At 42.0% G+C, this 14360-nt stretch overlaps 1 protein-coding gene across 6 annotated transcripts in view; it reads right to left on the bottom strand.

Annotated features, from left to right (window-relative positions):
* srrm3 (serine/arginine repetitive matrix 3) overlaps positions 1-14360 on the bottom strand; it is a 772181-nt gene that overhangs the window by 482718 nt on the left and 275103 nt on the right. For all 6 annotated transcript variants that reach the window (XM_043718790.1, XM_043718791.1, XM_043718787.1 and 3 more), the window contains one exon: positions 13339-13415. The gene's annotated coding sequence lies outside the window, so the exon portion shown is untranslated. The remainder of the gene's footprint in view (positions 1-13338; positions 13416-14360) is intronic.

Raw genomic sequence — 14360 nt, forward strand, 5'->3', positions numbered from 1 at the left:
GGGTAGGCGATAGGTAGATACAGGTGGGGGACGATGGTGACAGGTCGGAGGGGATGGTGGAGCGGATCGGTGGGAAGGAAGATGGATAGTTAGGACAGTTCAAGAGGGCAGTGCTGAGTTGGAGAGTTGGATCTGGGATGAGGTGGGGAGAGGGGAGATGAGGAAATTGGTGAAATCGACATTGATGCCATGTGGCTCGAGTCTCCTAAGGCATTCTTCCTCCAGGCATTGGGTGGGTTGGATTTAACAGCGGAGGCGGCCCAGGGCTTGCATGTGAGAGAGGGAGTTGAAGTGATCGACCATAAGATGGTGGGGTTGTTTGGAGCATGTTTCCAGGTGTATCTATTTTCATAGATACTTCTGAAGCTGGAGGAAAGTTTGTAGTGAAGTTCCCAGGGGTCGGTCCTGGGACTCTTGTTTTTCCTGATTATATATTAATGATCTGGATTTTGGTCTGCAGATGGACAATTTCAAAGTTTGCAGATGACATTAAACTTGGACAAATTGTAAACAGTGAGAAAGACAGTGTGAATTCCAAAAGGACATTCACAAGTTGGCAGAATGGGTAGTTAGGTGACAGATAAGCTTCAATGCAGAGAAGTGTGAAATGATGCACATTGGTCAGAAGAATACTGAAAGACTTTATAAAATAGGGGTACATTTCTAAAGTGATGCAAGAGTAAAGATACCTGGGTGTACGTGTGCAGAGGTCGTTGAAGGTGGCAGGACAGGTGGAGAGAGCAGTAAGTAAAACTGCTCTCAGCTTTATTAACAGTACAAAAGCAAGGAAATTGTGTTGAACTTGTGCAGGGAAGTTGTTAGGTTCAGCTGAGTTATTGTGTACAGTTGTGGGTGCCACATTGTAGGAAGGATTTGAATGCATTGGAGAGAATGCAGAAGCAATTTACTAGAATGGTTCCAAAAATGAGAAGCCTCAGCTGAAGATAGACTGAAGAAGTTGGAACTGTTCTCACTGGAGAGAATGCAACTGATAGGAGATCTGATTGGGATTTAGAATAGCCAGGAGGACAGAGTAGACAGGTTAAAGATGTTTCCGCTTATAAAAGAATAAGAATGCAGGTCATAGATTTAAAGTGATTTGCAAACAAAGCAAGGGTAATGTGAGAAAAAAACCTTTTTCACACAGTGAGTAGTTAGGGGATGAAATGCACCGCCTAGGAAAGTTTTGGAGGCAATTTCTATTGAGGCATTGAAGAGGGTATTAGATAGTCTTTGGAGAGTAACAATATGCAGATTTGTGAGGAAAAGGAAGGAAATTGGCCCGAGATAATAAAGGCAATGCAGGCAGTGTCAGCCAAGTGGCCCCCTTGTGCACTGTAATAATTCTCATTCTGTGATCATGGATATAGAATTCATTATTTGTGGATTGCCAGAGAGGCCAAAGCCACAAGCAAGTGGCATGCTGAGGAGAGGCCCCACTTTCATTGTTCTTGGCTACCTCTTCTCTCTCAGGAATGTTTTAATATTTGTTTATGGATGCGCTGTCTACGCCAGCATTTACTCCCCATCTCTAATTTCTCCGAGGGCAGTTAAGAATCAACCATATTGCTGTGGGTCTGGAGTCACATGTAGGCCACACCAGATAAGAATGGCTGTTACCTTCCCTGAAGGACATTAGAGAACCAGATTGGTTTTTCCAACACTGACAATAGTTTCATGGTCATTGTAAGACTCTCAAATCTAGATTTTATTGAATCCAAACTTCACAATCTGACATGGTGGAATTTAAATCACGATCCCCAGAACTGCATTTACTTGCTAATCAAAGCACAAGAGCTGCTTTTGAAAGCAGTATTTAACCGGTAAGGCAACTATTCGATCATAGATTCTCAAGTCCACTACCATTCAATAGAAGCCATTGTTACGTACCTGTATGCATTCATTGATGTATTATATCACACACTCCGTGAAATTGGCAACTCGTCCTATGGAGGCGGTTGTATACTCAAATGCCACAGCAGTGATAGACTTTAGCATGAGGTTGAGCAATGCCTCTGCAAATTCTGACAGATAGTCACACATTTCCTTGAAGCATCCACATAGTACAAAACTGCTGAGGCTCAGCACCGGTGTCCAAATGACATCTGTTGGTGTCTTCAAGGCCCTGACAAAGAGTCTGCCAAGATCTCCCTGCCACCAGATCTTGTTCACATGCGGGTTATTTCACATCTTGTGCCAGCTATTGTATCGGTGACTCAGGCATTACTGAGGCTAAAAGGTGAGTGCATCTAAGCTGTTGGAAGATGCTCATGAGTTATATGGCAGTGCCTCCTCAGAGTGATATTCCTCTTCTAAGTACTGCAATGCTTTGTCCCGTATCCCTTGGTGTGCTTCCAGCAGCAGCCTTGTGAGATATAAAATACATTCCTTAATACTGCATGTGGGTAACAACATGAGTGCCAGTGCTTCAACGTTTGTTTCGGTACCATCACATTCTCCCATAAGTCACAGCACTGCTGCCACTTTGCTGCCTTCCGAGTCTCCTGTGCAACTGCTGCCAGGATGGCCAATGCCTGCCTTACCCAGGAGTTGTAGACTCTTTTTGTCTTGGAATGAGAAAAGAGTGAGTTAGGACCACTCAGACTTTGGAGAGACACATAATTTGAGAGGTACCCTGCAGACATTGTTAAAAGGCGACATGACGTCAAGGCTTTTTATCTTACATCCATGAGGACTATATGTGAGATAAAGTTTTAAAAGGAAGCAACAATTTTTATAGTACATGAAGAGGATGCAAAATTGCTGAACTATAACTGACACGAAGACGCAGGAGGAACTGTTAACTGTCTTGGTTAACTGATTACTTTTAAACCAGGTGGGTCAAGTCTCATGTGGGCATTGCCATGGGCATGTGGCAGGTACTGGCTGTCTCTCAACCTCTTCAATCAATGAAAAAGATGCAATGTGTGCACCTATTCCTTTTGCCTGTGAAGAACAGGACAAATGTGTGTGAATAATATAGTTTCCAGCTTATGCAAATAAATCACACTGTGAGCCTGACTGATAGTTTAAAACAAGTTTTTAGTATAATTCTTAGCACAGTCAAGATGATTTAGTAATGCTATCCAACAGCAGAATCCCATCTAATGTTGGACACAGTGTTCTGAGGTTTGTAAGTTCAGGCTGGTTGAGCACAGTCAGTATGCTACATACTACAGACAGAAAGGGTAGGTGCTTTTTCATATCATCCACCGGTCAATGGGACATGTGGTCTACATACCGAACAGCACATCAGCTCTGAAACTCATATACCACATAACTCATTTGTGTGGTTGGCAGAACATTTGTTTTGTTTGTGGAGAATACCAATTGTGTGTTTCCTGCAAATTAGCAGAGTGAAAAATCTAACTTCATCCGTTTCTCAAATTTTTGTGACTTTTTTCCATTCCAAGTCACTACAGAATGGGGACCACTTTCGGGGTATGTGTCAGTTCCATTTGGAAAGCTTGAGAGTTAAGATGGATCATGGGAAACCAATATTCTGGGGCTGCAAATTTTGTGCCCCAGAATACCCATTAGATAGTGAGAGTGAAGGTTGGAAACTGAGAGTTACATGGCACTTACATTACCAGAGGTCCACATCCATTGCTCCCCACACTGGAGCCACATCCAGTCAGATTCACTTGATGAAGCTGCCTGACCTCTTCCTTTCACCCTCTGGCTCAAAAAAAACCTCCCCTGTGCCCTGACTGTTGATTTCATCACCTCCAAGGACAGGTCTATGAAGCCGAAAGCTGCCCTTCCCCATTTCCCATTCATTCTTCTCCACTTTCATGCCTCTGATGGAAGAAGACTGGGTGAGGTGAGGATCCTATGACATGCAGTCAGCTTCTCAGTTAATGTGATGATTCTGCCACAAGCAATCAGCATCACTGAGAAAAGTGGACAAAGTAAGAACCCTTGCAGAGAAGCAGACAGACAAGCAGCACACCTGAGTGGGACTCAGGACAGAGGCATGAATAAGATTTAGATTAGATTAGATTACTTACAGTGTGGAAACAGGCCCTTCGGCCCAACAAGTCCACACCGACCCGCCGAAGCGCAACCCACCCATTACCCTACATTTACCCCTTTTACCTAACACTACGGGCAATTTAGCATGGCCAATTCACCTGACCTGCACATTTTTTGGACTGTGGGAGGAAACCGGAGCACCCGGAGGAAACCCACGCAGACACGGGGAGAATGTGCAAACTCCACACAGTCAGTCGCCTAAGTCGGGAATTGAACCCGGGTCTCCGGCGCTGTGAGGCAGCAGTGCTAACCACTGTGCCACCGTGCCGCCCACGCACGGTGGGGTAAAATAAAGAATCCACATTCTGTTTAGTTAAGGTATGGTTGGGGAACCCAGGCCTATTTGCATGTCCTGCACTATGTGAACATTTCTAAATGTTCCTGACAGTGACTGGGAGATGCCTCCAGCTGGACCATCTTGAACTCCAGGTTTTGGAACTTAAATGGCAGCTGGGCGGAGCTATGGTGCATTCCGGAGGCTGCCAGATTCATGGTTAGCACATTTCAGAACGTGGTCACCTACAGTTTAAGGAAATGCAGGCAGAATGGGTCAGAGGAAAGGGACCAGGCAGGTGGTGAGGGAATCCTCCTATGGGCATCTCGCTTGTAAAACATTTTCAGTGAGAGTAACAATTCCTCTGTGGAGCCCAGCCACAGCCAAGGTCTCCACACTGTGGGGTGGAGGTGTAGTGGAGACAGGGAGAAAGATGAGTGGAAGGACAATCATGGTAGGGGATTCACTCATGTGGGGAATAGACAGGTGCTTCTGCACTCATGGACGTGACTCCAGGATGCCTTGTTGCCTCCGGGAGCCAAGGTCAAGGATGTCACAGAATGTCCAAAGGGAGTTCTGAAGGGGAAGGGTGAAGAGCCATGGGTTGTGGTCCACATTAGCACCAATGACATTGGAAGAAAGAGAAATTAGGTATTTCAAGTTAACTTTAGGAATTTAAAAAGGAAATTTGAAATCAGTACTTCAAAAGATACAGAGTAATCCTGATGTCAGGCAGTAATGAGTGTAAGAATAGAATGAAAGAGCAGGTTAATGTGTAACTGGAGAGTTAGTACAAGAGGGAGGATTTTAGGTTCCTGAGTTATTGGGATCATTTCTGGGAGAAATGGGAACTGTACAAATTACACAAATTAAATTCGAAAAGGAATGGGGAGGTCTGACAGTACTTTTAGAGTCGATTTAAATTAGACTGGCAAGGGCTGGACTTCTGACAAATACTTCAGAGGGGAGAGAAGCTGAAATGGAATTAGAAGTTAAAACACAAATAAGAAAGACTTGAAGGGATATAAACATAATCTAGATAAGAAAGTAGTGAGTTTAGCAAGGCAATATGTAATATATTTTAATGTAAGCAGCCTGAGGAATAAGATAGATGAGCTGAAAGCACAGACAGACATGTAGGAAAATAATATCATAGCTATGATAAAGACTATGCTGAAAGACTGGCAGGACTGCAGCTCAAAAGCCCTGGTTAAAGGATATTCAGATGAGATACAGGGCTGGGTAGAAGAGAAGGAATGTCACAATATTGATCAAGGAATCAATTATAACAGTAACGTCTTCAAAGGATAATCAAATGGGGCCATGTGGGTAGAAGTAAGAAATGCAAAAGGGCAAACACAATCTTGGACATGCACTGCATCTCAGGGTGAGATCAAGAACCAAATATATAATTACATTTCAAACAAGTGTAAGCATAATAAGGCAATAATATAGAGCATTTTAACTACCCAAGCATTAGTGGGCGGCACGGTGGCACAGTGGTTAGCACTGCTGCCTCACAGCGCCTGAGACCCGGGTTCAATTCCCGCCTCAGGCGACTGACTGTCTGGAGTTTGCACGTTCTCCCCGTGTCTGCGTGGGTTTCCTCCGGGTGCTCCGGTTTCCTCCCACATTCCAAAGATGTGCAGGTCAGGTGAATTGGCCATGCTAAATTGCCCCTAGTGTTAGTTAAGGGGTAAATGTAGGGGTATGAGTGGGTTGCGCTTTGGCGGGTCGGTGTGGACTTGTTGGGCCGAAGGGCCTGTTTCCACACTGTAATCTAATCTAATCTAATCTAATCTAAAAAAAAATTTAATCTTAATTTAGATAGTTCTCATGTGCAAGACAAAGTTCTTAAATCACATCCAGGAGAACGTTTTCAGCCACTGCATAGAAAGGCCAACAAAGGAGGAGGCAGTTATTCATCTAATATTCAGAAATGAGCCCATGTAAATAGAGGGCATTTCAATAGTAAGGGAGCATTTTGAAGATATTGGTCAGAACCCATTAGATTGAGGATAATTATGGAAAAAGGTAGGGGTTAAACTGGAGAAAGGCTAATTTACTAAGAGAAGAGAAATTTTGGCCTGAGTGGACTGGGAGCAGCCAGATACAGATGGAACTGTGTCAGAACTGTGGGAGATTTTTCAAGTGGAAATAGTGAATACACAAGGCAAATATGTTCCTGTAAAGTCAAAGGTGGGAGCAAAACCGGAGAACTCTGGATGGCAATGGACATAAAATTTCAGATTAAGAATACATATGAGCTTCTTGCAGATATCAAGGGCACAGCCTTTACAGGAGAAAAGAAGTGCCAGGGAGCCGTACAAAGGAAATTAGAGCATAGAGCTGTACAGCATGTTATGCCGAACTTTTATCCTACTCTAAAATCAAACTAACGGACACACCCTTCATTTTACTATCATCCATGTGTCTATCCAAGAGTTGCATAAATATCCCTGATGTATCTGGCTCTACTACCACTGCTGGAAGTGCATTCCACACACCCACCACTCTCTGTGTAAAGAACCTTTGACATCTCCACGAAACCTTAAAATTATGCCCCCTTGTGATAGCCATTTCTGTCCTGGGAAAAAGTATCTGGCTATCCACTCTATCTATGCCTCTCATCGCCTTGTACATCTCTATCAAGTACCTCTCATCCTTCTTCGCTCCAATGCGAAACGCCCTAGCTCCCCCAACCACTCTTCATAAGACATGCCCACCTGTCTAGGCAGCATCCTGGTGAATCTCCCCTGCACCCTCGCTAAAGCTTCCACATTCTTCCTATAATGAGGCAACCAGAACTGAACACAATATTCCAAGTGTGATCTAACCAGGGCTCTACAGAGCTGCAGCATAACCTCGCAGTTCTTAAACTCAATCCCCCTGCTAATGAAAGCCAACACAACATATGCCTTCTTAATAACCCTATGAATTTGGGTGGCAACTTTGAAGGATCTTATGGACATGGACCCCAAGATCCCTCTGTTCATCCATATTGCCAAGAATCCTGCCATTAACCCTGTACTCTGTATTCAAATTCGACCTTCCAAAATGAATCTCTTCACATTTTTCGGGGTTGAACTCCATCTGGCACTCATCAGCCCAGCTCTGCATCCTGTCAATGTCTCACTGCAACTTACACTCCCGTTGCCTTTGACACTACCCACCACTGCACTAACCTTTGTGTCATCGGCAAACTTACTAACCCACCCTTCAACTTCCTCATCCACGTCATTTATAAAAATCACAAAGAGCAGAGGTTCCAGAGGTTGGGACTTCTGAAATGAGGAAAGCAAAAGAGTGCATGAGAATGCATTGGCAGAATAAAGGAAAACTCAAGGGCTTTATTTAAACTTATAAAGACCAAGAGAATAACTGGAGAAAATACAGGACCCATTAGTGATAACTGAGCTAATCTGTGTGTGGAACTGGAAGATGCACAAATAGGCATCATGGGTGGAAGACTGTCAATTTTACTTAATATTTCACAGAGCGAGTTGGAGTATTAGTGAGTTTAGCTGCCTTAGAAATAAATAAATCTGCAAGCTAGGATGAGATGTATCCTAGACTGTTGAGGAAAGCAAGAGAGGAAATATCAATGGGCCCTGGCAGGATTTTTAAAACCTCTATGGCTGTATACTGCCAAATGACTGGAAAACTACTCACATTATTCAAATATTATAAAAGGTTGGAAGGGATAATCCAAGAAATTACAGGCCAATCAGTCTAACTTTGACAGTGACACGTTAATAGAAATAATTCTCAGGACGGGGGTGGGGGAAAATGTATCAAAACTCAGAGAGACACAAGTTAATCAGGGATAGTCAGCATGGATTTGTTTGATAAATTTGATAAAAGTTTTGAGGAGGTGGCCAGGAGAGTTGATGAGGGTTGATGATGTGATTTGGCAAGGTTATTGCTAACTTTCCTCAAGAAAGGAAGAGGCCATGGGATCCAAGGAAAACTGGCATCTGGGATCCAAAGTTTTGGTTGAGAGTCAAGAAGCCGAGTGTGATAGGGGATACAGTTCGTGACTGGAAGTTTGTTTCCATTGGGGTTACACAGGGCTCAGTCCTGGGGCCCTTGTTGTTTGTTGTGTAGATTATTGATTTAGACTGAAATGTAGGTGTTATGATCAAGAATTCAAGGATGACACAAAAATTGGTAGGGTGTTAAACAGTGAGGAGGATAGCCATAGACTGTAGGAGCACAACAACAGATGCATCAGCTGGGCAGGGCAGTGGAAGATGGGATTCAACCTGAACATGTGAGAAGTAATGCACTTGGGGAGGACTAACAAGGCTATGGATTATACTATGATTGATACAACTCTGAAAAGTATTGAAGATTAGCAAAACATTGATGTGCATATCCACAGATCCCTGAGGCAGCTGGGCAGGTAGATAACCTGGTTAAAAGGCTCATGGGGTACTTAGGCGGAAGATGAGGCTTTCTAACCACACGGCATCAATGCTGACTTCACTGGTTTCCAAATCTCTCCTCCCCCCATCTTATCCCAGATTCAATCCTCCAACTCAGCACTGCCATCTTGACCTGTCCCACCTGTTCATCTTCCTTCCCAACTATCCGGTCCACCCTCCCCACTGACCTATCACAATCACCCCACATCTGCATCCACCTATCGTCTTCCCAACTACCTACCCTCCAGCCCCAGCCCCACCCCCCTACTCCCCACATTTCTGATGAAGGACTTATATGCCTGACTCTCTTGCTTCTCAGATGCTGCCTGTCCTGCTGCGCTTTTCCAATGCCACACTTTTCGAATCAGACTCTCCTGCATCTGCAGTCCTCATGTTCTCTCATGGGGTACTTGCCATATTAGCTGAGGCATAGAATACAACAGCAAGGTAATTGTGATGAAGATATGTATAATGCTGGTTAGGCCACATGCAGTTCTGATCACCAAGTTATAGGAAAGATGTTACGATGCTAGAAAGGGTACAGACGCGATTTGCAGAATGAGCCCTGGATTTGAGCCATGAAGAAAAATTGGATAGACTGGGGTTATTTTCCTTGGAGAAGTGAAATTTTAGCGAGTACCTGAAAGAGGTGGATAAGATTATAAGGGGCACAGATAGGGTGATTGAAAAGGCAGTCTTCTATGTGAGCATAGGAGAGCAATAACAGGGGGCTGCAGAGTCAGATTTAAAATGAGAAGTAGAATGTTAAGACAATGATTGAGGTCAAACTTGTTCACTCGTAAGGTAGTTGAGTCAGAAAGTCTCATAACATTTAAGCAGTATTTATATATTTGTCTGTGATGCCATAATCCCAGAGCTACGGACCAAAAGCTGGAGAATGGGATTGGTGTTGTCAAATCTGAGGTGACTGGTGTGAAGACAATGTGCCTTTGACTAAGCTGTAAATGTCTATGAGTCTATGGGCTGAATCTTACTTGTTTTTGGCTAAGTCCAAGTTACATCAGGTTTCTTAAAGAGATTTCTGCCATGAGGCCGAACCTAACCCGCCCTTATGTTACCCTTCATTTTCAATTCTGGCCCCATTCTACCACCATCTTGCTCTTCCCATTAGCAGGTAGAATCTAAGGGTGTTGGAATTGGGAAGATAGCAGCATAATTCTTTAACAGGGACCTGGAAGCCCTGATCAAGGGGTGATGTAATGGAGAGGAATCCTTTTCCTGGAGGTCTGGCAGAGGAGGCCATGACATCACACCCTGGCAACCTGGTCCAGAGTCACCACCCAGGTCAGTGTCATTTTCACAGTCTGGAGGAACAACCTGCAGCGCCATTAGAATGTCAATGACATTTTCCACTGTGCCAGGGAAGGTGCCATACACTCTTGTCTGAGACCTCACATTCACTCATTCTCTTTTATTACACCCACCTTCATGGTCTCTCACTCTCACTATTGCCTGCAGCATCATCTTTCACTCAGTGTCATCATCCCACCCCTGACAACACCAATCCTGGACAGCCTCTGCACTGCCTACTCTCATTCTCTCTCTGAATACCTCACCATCTTTCTCACACCTGCACCAGCACTAAAAGCCATGCCCATCCACTTTCATCTCACTCAATCCCTCTCTTTCTCTCATTACAAGGGAAAATAGCCCAAACGGGGCATATACAGCTGGAAAGGGTGAAAGTGTACTGGATATTAGGCTCCTCATCCACTACAAGAAGAGATTCCTGGCCCTCACAGGAGGAGACAGAACTCTCCAGCGGGATACCGAGACATTCATGTCCTGCCAAGTCCGAAAGGATAATTTTTCATCATGCCGTAACTCTCACACTAACCCATCTGTTCATGTTATTAATTGCACACTGCTTCTAACCACTGGCCATAATGCTCTCCCTCTCTTTTCACTTGCAAGTACCACTAGCCTGCCCACAATCTCCACAGTACTATATTACAGCACTAGATATTTAACACTTAAAAGAGTTTGGAATTCAAAAGCTAGTACTCAATTTCGCCTGAAATCTGGCTCACACACAGGATGGTCTTTGTCCATTGTTCCCAAGCTAATGTTTGGGAAATAAAAGATATATTATAGGTAATTCTCTTATCACACAGTATAGCAAATTTCTTCAAATAAAGTCAATTAAGTGATCACACAGATGGAAGACTGTTTGTTAATTTAAAACAATTTCACAGGTAGAGATAATAAGTTAGAAAAATCCAGTGAAACAACAATTCAGAAAGAATCCACCACTTATCATACCAAATTTAAAGAGCACACCCAATGTAAAGTATGACACTGATGTCACAAAGGTATGCACTTACTCAGTCATCAGCCCCCAAGATCTTGTACACAAATTCATTCCCTGGAGCTAGTTTCCACAAGCTGTTTGATTAAAAGGCTCAGATTTAACGGATCTCATCTGAACTGATCCTATTTGGGTCAGTTCAATTTTTTGAGCAAGACTTGAAGGAGTCCCCAATGTCCAATTATCTCCATTTCTCTTCTGCAGTAAATTCAATTTTGCAATATATTCAGAACCAGCGATCTTGCAGTTTATTTTATTTTAATTGAAATGCATTTCTTTAAAAATAGATGACATTATACAGCAGCATATTTTAATACATCAATTATTTTCAGTACTGTTAATTGGAATTACAAAATGCTACCAATAGTATATTCATATGCTCCAGCTTTCCAAAAGCAAACTATATGTTGGCCTAGATCTATAGCAAAGAAAATATTTTATTTATTTGAATTGTACAAATGGATTTGAATGCTTTGGAGGTGGATGCATCCTGCTACTAATTTTCCCATTTGTCACTGGTATTTTGAGGTGAAATTATTGACAGGAGAAATTTCTCCACTATTCTGATTTTTACCTTTCTTTCAGCCAAGGACAATTTCCAGTGCTACAAACTCACTTGTTGCAAAGTCAGGCAATATAGGTGATCTGCCCTTGGTTCTCATTTTCATGGAACAAAAAGCAGGTATGAATGTAAAGATGCAAAATGACAACAATGCGAAAACCTGCAAACTTGGAAATGCAGGTCTGTTCTGAAGAAAGGCCAATGGGCTCAAAAAGTTAACTCTGGTTTCTCTCCACAGGGGCTGCGAAACCTGCTGAGTTTTTCTAGTTATTTCTATTTTAGATTTCCAGCATTGCAGTTCTTTGTTTTGTTTTATTTTAATAAATGTATCTTCCCTGTAGCAATACTGTAAATTTATATCTCTGCAAAGCTTTATTTAATTTTACATCTCAAAACATAAATAGTAATCAATATAGTATCACAACATTTTATATGCTGGTTAAGTTCATTCTTGATACAATAACTTGCATTGCTTTGTTCCTTTTTTTAAAACATAGAAACAAAATGCATCAGAGATTTATAAACAGGTTGCCAAAGCAAAGAACAAGATATTAGATGGGGTTATCTGAGACTCAGACGAACAAATGAATTTCTAGTAGGATCTAAAAGGTGATGAGTGTAGCCAAGGAGGAAATTCTATAGTAGGGCACCAATGGTAGGTGCTGAAAATGTGTTGCTGGAAAAGTGCAGCAGGTCAGGCAGCATCCAGGGCACAGGAGAATCGACGTTTTGGGGATAAGTCCTTCTTCAGGAAGGTAGGTACCAATGGTAGGTGGCAGGTGCATGCACCACAGTCAAAGTTACTCCCTACACTCTCAATAGATAATCATTGTGGTGCATATTTAGTACAGTCCCTACCTCTTAAATACCATGTCCAAAATAGATCATCACTCACACAGCTATAATACCCATTTTGAATAAATGTCAATTTCAGAGTTGTCAGGTATTGAAACTCAAGTGCACTGTTTATTTCAGGTAGAATCAACTGTGTTTGCTCACTTGTTTGTACTTCATCAAATGTATTGAATACAAGAACAAACATTAGTAAAAATGTAATAGAACTTTGTCAAGGTTCAATGACTATTTGAGTATTTAAATCCTTGCAATCTATCTAAATATTGCAGGATACAGTTGGTACTTAGCAGTGACAAAATTAAATAAAGCCGAAAATCAGTGTGAGTGTGAGAGAACTGAGAACAGAATGAGCATTTGTTATATAGTAACAGTATTATGGTAATTAAGTGGTCATCATGTATTTGAGATAAATTGTGTTAGGGATCGTATCTGAATTTTGATTTATATAAGATACTCTAATAGCTATTGCAGCATGGATAGGTAGGTCTCCCCACTTAAACTGATATTTAACTAACTTACTCTCATTGAGCACATTTTCATAGTTCTCAATATGACCTCTACTTTAGATTGGTTGCTTTGAGGATTTTCTGAAATGTAAACATAGGCAGGGATCCACCTGCAAATTCCAAAACATTCTCAGTGACCCTGAATCTTAAGGACAGTATCTGCCATCCAACCAGATATTTATATTGAATATGTTTATCAGTTAATAACTGTAGCATTATTCATAATTGAAAAAATACATATATTTGTGTTAAACATCAATGTCACACTGATATATGGTCTTTGGGTACAGAAACCCTGGCAGGCAGGACCACCACGAATCTGGGTGAAAAAAACTAAAAGGGAGTCTTACCTTCCAAAAATGAACCTTCCTGTACAGCAGTCCTTTAGCAGCAGTAGCATCAGCTAGAGGTTATACTTCATTCTATCCTGAGAAAGAATGAATTGGAGAAAAATGTAGGTTTACATAAGAATAGCAAATATATGAAAAACATATATGCAGGGCATTCATTGTACACAAATCAGTTCAATATCTAAATTACTTTGAATTCTAAAAGCTAATGAGCCAATGTAAGTTGCTCGCTTAATGCTTTTATACTTCTATTGCAAACCTATAATTTTCCAATCAATCTATCAGGAGGAACAATAGCATAAAACTTTAATGTACAGACACAGAACTTTGGCCCAATTTGCCCTGACCATTCTTTGTGCAATACCTGAAATTTCTCCAACCTTACTAGCATACACTGTACTTCTTTCTCTTTCATGCTCAGAAATATAGAAAGAGAGAGATTTGCAGCAGCAAGTGAGCCAGTGGTCTGTCTACCAGCCATCTGTACTAGTCTTCGCTTTGGTAATGAGGACATCTTTTTGACCTTTGTATTGAATGATGACCAAAGTTGCCTCTAAACTGCACAGCTACACTGCAGCTTCACACAGAGGTCGGCGCAGCCAATAAGAAAATTAGAGGGAATGCTGATATTGTTGATTTTTTTTTAAAAATGAAGAACTGCAGTTGCTGGAAATCTGAAACAAAATCAAAAATTGCTAGAAAACCAGCAGGTCTGGCAGCATATGCAGAGAGAGAAACAGAGTTAACATTTCACGTCCAGAAACCCTTGTTCAGAATTTCAGTTTCTCTCTCCACAGATGCTGCCAGACCTGCTGGGTTTTTCCAGCACTTTCTGATGACATAATTGATCATGCGCCAATGCTTTGATTTTATATGTCTCCAGGAAGTCTTGAATGTGTCTTTTTGCCAGAACAGTGTGTTATCGATAACCAGCTGGTATTACGCACATTGGGTGAACAAGAAAATCCCGTTGAAGATGCAAATCCCAACTTCTTCATTTTCAATAACTCCTTTCCTACTGT

Source organism: Chiloscyllium plagiosum, chromosome 28 (genome assembly GCF_004010195.1).
Source record: "Chiloscyllium plagiosum isolate BGI_BamShark_2017 chromosome 28, ASM401019v2, whole genome shotgun sequence".
Classification (NCBI taxonomy): domain Eukaryota; kingdom Metazoa; phylum Chordata; class Chondrichthyes; order Orectolobiformes; family Hemiscylliidae; genus Chiloscyllium; species Chiloscyllium plagiosum.